Raw genomic sequence first — 5,104 nt, 5'->3', positions numbered from 1 at the left:
GGTCGAGGAAGTCCGCGCCGAACAAAGGCAAGAGGCAACGTATATAACTTTAGGCAAGATTTGGAGTGGTGGTCTCTCATAGGTCAGTTAGCCGGGGGGCAAGACCGGGTTGGTTGCCCAATCTGCTCAAGGTTGTGCTGACACAGCGGAATAGTTCTTGCTGTTTCTGGGCAGAATGCTGTTTCTGGACAGGAGGTTAGGAGGGGGAGGTTAGGAGAGGGTTGATTTCTACCAGGATTCTCCAGTAATGGGGGAGGGAATGAGAGAATAGAGCACAATAGTCAGAGCCTGGCAGGGCTTTTTCCCGCCGGCGGGAAAGGGAAGAGGAGAAGGAGAAGCCAAGATGGCCACCGGGGTCTGCCCTTACACTCTTGTGTTGTTGGAAGAGGGTGTTTGCCATGATCAGTGCGTTCTCTTGGAAAAACTCTATTAGCCTTTGCCCTGCTTCATTCCGTGCTCCACGGCCAAATTTGCTGGTTACTCCAGGTGTTTCTTGACTTCCTACTTTTGCATTCCAGTTCCCTGTAATGAAAAGAGAATCTTTTTTGGGTGTTAGTTCTAAAAGGTCTTGTAGGTCTTCATAGAACCATTCAACTTCGGCTTCTTTAGCGTTACTGGTTGGGGCATAGACTTGGATTACTGTGATATTGAATGGTTTGCCTTGGAAATGAACAGAGATCATTCTGTCATTTTTGAGATTGCATCCAAGTACTGCATTTTGGACTCTTTTGTTGACCATGATGGCTACTCCATTTTTTCTAAGGGATTCCTGCCCACCGTAGTAGATATAATGGTCATCTGAGTTAAATTCACCCATTCCAGTCCATTTTAGTTCACTGACTCCTAGAATGTTGACGTTCACTCTTGCCATCTCCTGTTTGACCACTTCAAATTTGCCTTGATTCATGGACCTAACATTCCAGGTTACTATGCAATATTGCTCTTTACAGCATCAGACCTTGCTTCTATCACCAGTCACATCCACAACTGTGTATTGTTTTTGCTTTGGCTCCATCCCTTCATTCTTTCTGGAGTTATTTCTCCACTGATCTCCAGTAGCATGTTGGGCACCTACCGACCTGGGGAATTCCTCACTCAGTATCCTATCATTTTGCCTTTTCATACTGTTCATGGGGTTCTCAAGGCAAGAATACTGAAGTGGTTTGCCATTCCGTTCTCCAATGGACCATTTTCTGTCAGACCTCTCCACCATGACCCGCCCTTTTTGGGTGGCCCCACTTGGCATGGCTTAGTTTCATTAAGTTAGACAAGGCTGTGGTCCATGTGATCAGATTGACTAGTTTTCTGTGATTATGATTTCAGTGTGTCTGCCCTCTGATGCCCTCTCGCAATACCTACTGTCTTTCTTGGGTTTCTCTTGGGGAGGCCTTACAAATAGCTGTGAAGAGAAGCAAAGCAAAGGAGAAAAGAAAAGATATAAGCATCTGAATTCAGAGTTCCAAAGAATAGCAAGGAGAGATTAGAAAGCCCTCCTCAGTGATCAATGCAAACAAATAGAGGAAAACAACAGAATAGGAAAGACTAGAGATCTCTTCAAGAATATTAGAGACACCAAGGGAACATTTCATGCAAAGATGGGCTCAATAAATGATAGAAATTGTGTGGACCTAACAGAAGCAGAAGATATTAAGAAGAGGTGACAAGAATACACAGAACTATACAAAAAAGATCTTCATGACCAAAATAATCACGATGGTGTGATCACTCACCTAGGGCCAGACATCTTGGAATGTGAAGTCAAGTGGGCCTTAGAAAGCATCATGACGGACAAAGCTAGTGGAGGTGATGGAATTCCATTTGAGCTATTTCAAATCCTGAAAGATGATGCTGTGAAAGTGCTGCATTCAATATGCCAGCAAATTTGGAAAACTCAGCAGTGGCCACAGGACTGGAAAAGGTCAGTCTTCATTCCAATCCCAAAGAAAGGGAATGCCAAAGAATGCTCAAACTACCGCACAATTGCACTCATCTCACACGCGAGTAAAGTCATGCTCAAAATTCTCCAAGCCAGGCTTCAGCAATACGTGAACCATGAACTTCCAGATGCTCAAGCTGGATTTAGAAAATGCAGAGGAACCAGAGATCAAATTGCCAAAATCCGCTGGATCATGGAAAAAGCAAGAGAGTTCCAGAAAAACATCTATTTCTGGTTTATTGAATATGCCAAAGCCTTTGACTGTGTGGATCACAATAAACTGGAAAATTCTGAAAGAGATGGGAATACCAGACCACCTGACCTGCCTCTTGAGAAACCTATATGCTGGTCAGGAAGCAACAGTTAGAACTGGACATGGAACAGCAGACTGGTTCCAAATAGGAAAAGGAGTACGTCAAGGCTGTATATTGTCACCCTGCTTCTTTAACTTATATGCAGAGTACATCATGAGGAACGCTGGGCTGGATCAAGCACAAGCTGGAATCATGATTGCCGGGAGAAATATCAATAACCTCAGATATGCAGGTGACACCACCCTTATGGCAGAAAGTGAAGAGGAACTAAAAAGCCTCTTGATGAAAGTGAAAGAGGAGAGTGAAAAGTTGTCTTAAAGATCAACATTCAGAAAACAAAGATCATGGCATCTGGTCCCATCACTTCAAGGGAAATAGATGGGAAACAGTGTCAGACTTTATTTTTTGGGGCTCCAAAATCACTGCAGATGCTGACTGCAGCCATGAAATTAAAAGATGCTTACTTCTTGGTGGGAAAGTTATGACCGACCTAGATAGTATATTAAAAAGCAGAGACATTACTTTGCCAACAAAGGTCTGTCTAGTCAAGGCTATGGTTTTCCAGTGGTCATGTATGGATGTGAGAGTTGGACTGTGAAGAAAGCTGAGCGCAAAAGAATTGATGCTCTTGAACTGTGGTGTTGGAGAAGACTCTTGAGAGTCCCTTATACTGCAAGGAGATCCAACCAGTCCATTCTAAAGGAGATCAGTCCTGGGTGTTCATTGGAAGGACTGATGCTAAAGCTGACACTCCAATACTTTGGCCACCTCATGCAAAGAGCTGACTCACTGGAAAAGACTCTGATGCTGGGAGGGATTGGGGCAGAAGAAGGGGACGACAGAGAATGAGATGGCTGGATGGCATCACCGACTCAATGGACGTAAATTTGAGTGAACTCCGGAAGTTGGTGATGGATAGCGAGGCCTGGCGTGCTGTGAATCATGGAGTCGCAAAGAGTCAGACACAACTGAGCAACTGAACTGAACTGAACTGATAGAGCTTCTCCATCTGTGGCTGCAAAGAATGTAATCAATGTGATTTCAGCATTGACCATCTGGTGATGTCCATGTGTAGAGTCTTTTCTTGTGTTGTTGGAAGAGGGTGTTTACTATGACCAGTGCGTTCTCTTGGCAAAATTTTGTTAGCCTTTGCCCTGCCTCATTTTGTACTTCAAGGCCAAACGTGCCTGTTTTTCCAGGTATCTCTTGACTTCCTACTTTTGCACTCCAGTCCCCTATGATGAAAATGACATCTTTTATGGGTGTTAGTCCTAGAAGGTCTTGTAGGTCTTCATAGAACTGTTCAACTTCAGCTTCTTCAGCATTTCTGGTTGGGGCATAGACTTGGATGACTGTGATATTGAATGGCTTGTCTTGGAAACAGAGATCATTCTTTCATTTTTGAGATTGCACCCAAGATTTGACTCTTTTGTTGACTATGAAGATTACTCCATTTCTTCTAAGGGATTCTTGCCCACAGTGGTAGATATAATGGTCATCTGAGTTAAATTCACCCATTCCAGTCCATTTTATTCCACTGATTCCTAAAATTCAGTGTTCAATCTTGCCATCTTCTGTTTGGCCACTTCTAATTTGCCTTGATTCATGGACCTAAAATTCCAGGTTCCTATTCAATATTGCTCTTTACAGCATTGGACTTTACTTCCATCACTAGTCACATCCACCACTGGGTGTTGTTTTTGCTTTGGCTCCATCTCTTCATTCTTTCTGGAGTTATTTCTCCACTGATCTCCAGTAGCATATTGGGCACCTACTGACTGGGGAGTTCATCTTTCAGGGTCCTATCTTTTTGCCTTTTCATGCTGTTCATGGAGTTCTCCAGGCAAGAATACTGAAGCGTTTTTCTATTCCCTTCTCCAGTGGGCCACGTTTTGTCAGAACTCTCCACCATGACCCATCCATCTTGGGTGGCCCTACACAGCATGACTCATATTTTCATTGAGTTAGACAAGGCTGTGATTCATGTCATCAGTTTGATTAGTTTTCTGTGATTATCGTTTTCATTCTGTCTGCCCTCTGATGGAGAGGGATAAGAGGCTTATGGAAGTTTCCTGATGGGAAAGGCTGACTGAGGGGGAACCTGGGTATTCTTTTGATGGGTGGAGCCACACTCAGTAAATCTTTAATCAATTTTCTGTTGATGGGCTAATGGAATACTGGAAATAGTTTTTAAAGCATGATCTCTAGGTGAGTTTAGCATGTACCTTGGAAGACGTTTAAGGAATTGATACTGCCAGTAACGTAAGTCCCTGCATACTTATCTACTTACATAAGTGAGCAAGTTTTCTCAGGGATTGACATTTATAAAAAACAAACCAAAAACATAGGTCCAAAATTGATGGCGAGCCCTGTCTTATTTAGTAATACTCATTCACAAAGACTCGGTTTAATTAAAAAAAAAAGACCACATGGCTGCATTTATTAATAGCTATATTGCAATGTCCATTTTATTTTTCCTGCTTAATAATTATGTGACAAAATATGTGGTGTTTCATGCTATTTTGAACAATCACGTCCCACTAGAAATAATAACTCAATCCAGAACAGATAGTATTTTACGTACATGAGCAAACATCTTAGAAAAAGAGCACTGCTGAGCAGTGTTTGTTTAGAGAGTTGACTAAATTCCGACCCTACCTAGTGCTCAGGAGGAAAGGAATAAAGGCCTATCTCTTATCCTCTTCCGCCGTCCTGTCCGGAACCGAATGCAATTCCCTCCGCCCCGCGCTGCCCTTCACAGAGTTCCGTCGCAGCCACTCCCACCAGTAGGGGGCACACGTTCATAGGCTCCCGGGGGCGGGCCCCGAGCACGCCTCTCGGTCGCCCGGGCGAG

This window comes from Moschus berezovskii, chromosome 20 (genome assembly GCF_049115385.1).
Source record: "Moschus berezovskii isolate FMDL1 chromosome 20, NW_MosBer_1.0, whole genome shotgun sequence".
Taxonomy (NCBI): Eukaryota; Metazoa; Chordata; class Mammalia; order Artiodactyla; family Moschidae; genus Moschus; species Moschus berezovskii.
The sequence above is the reverse complement of the archived record's forward strand: the minus strand, read 5'-3'. Positions refer to the sequence as shown.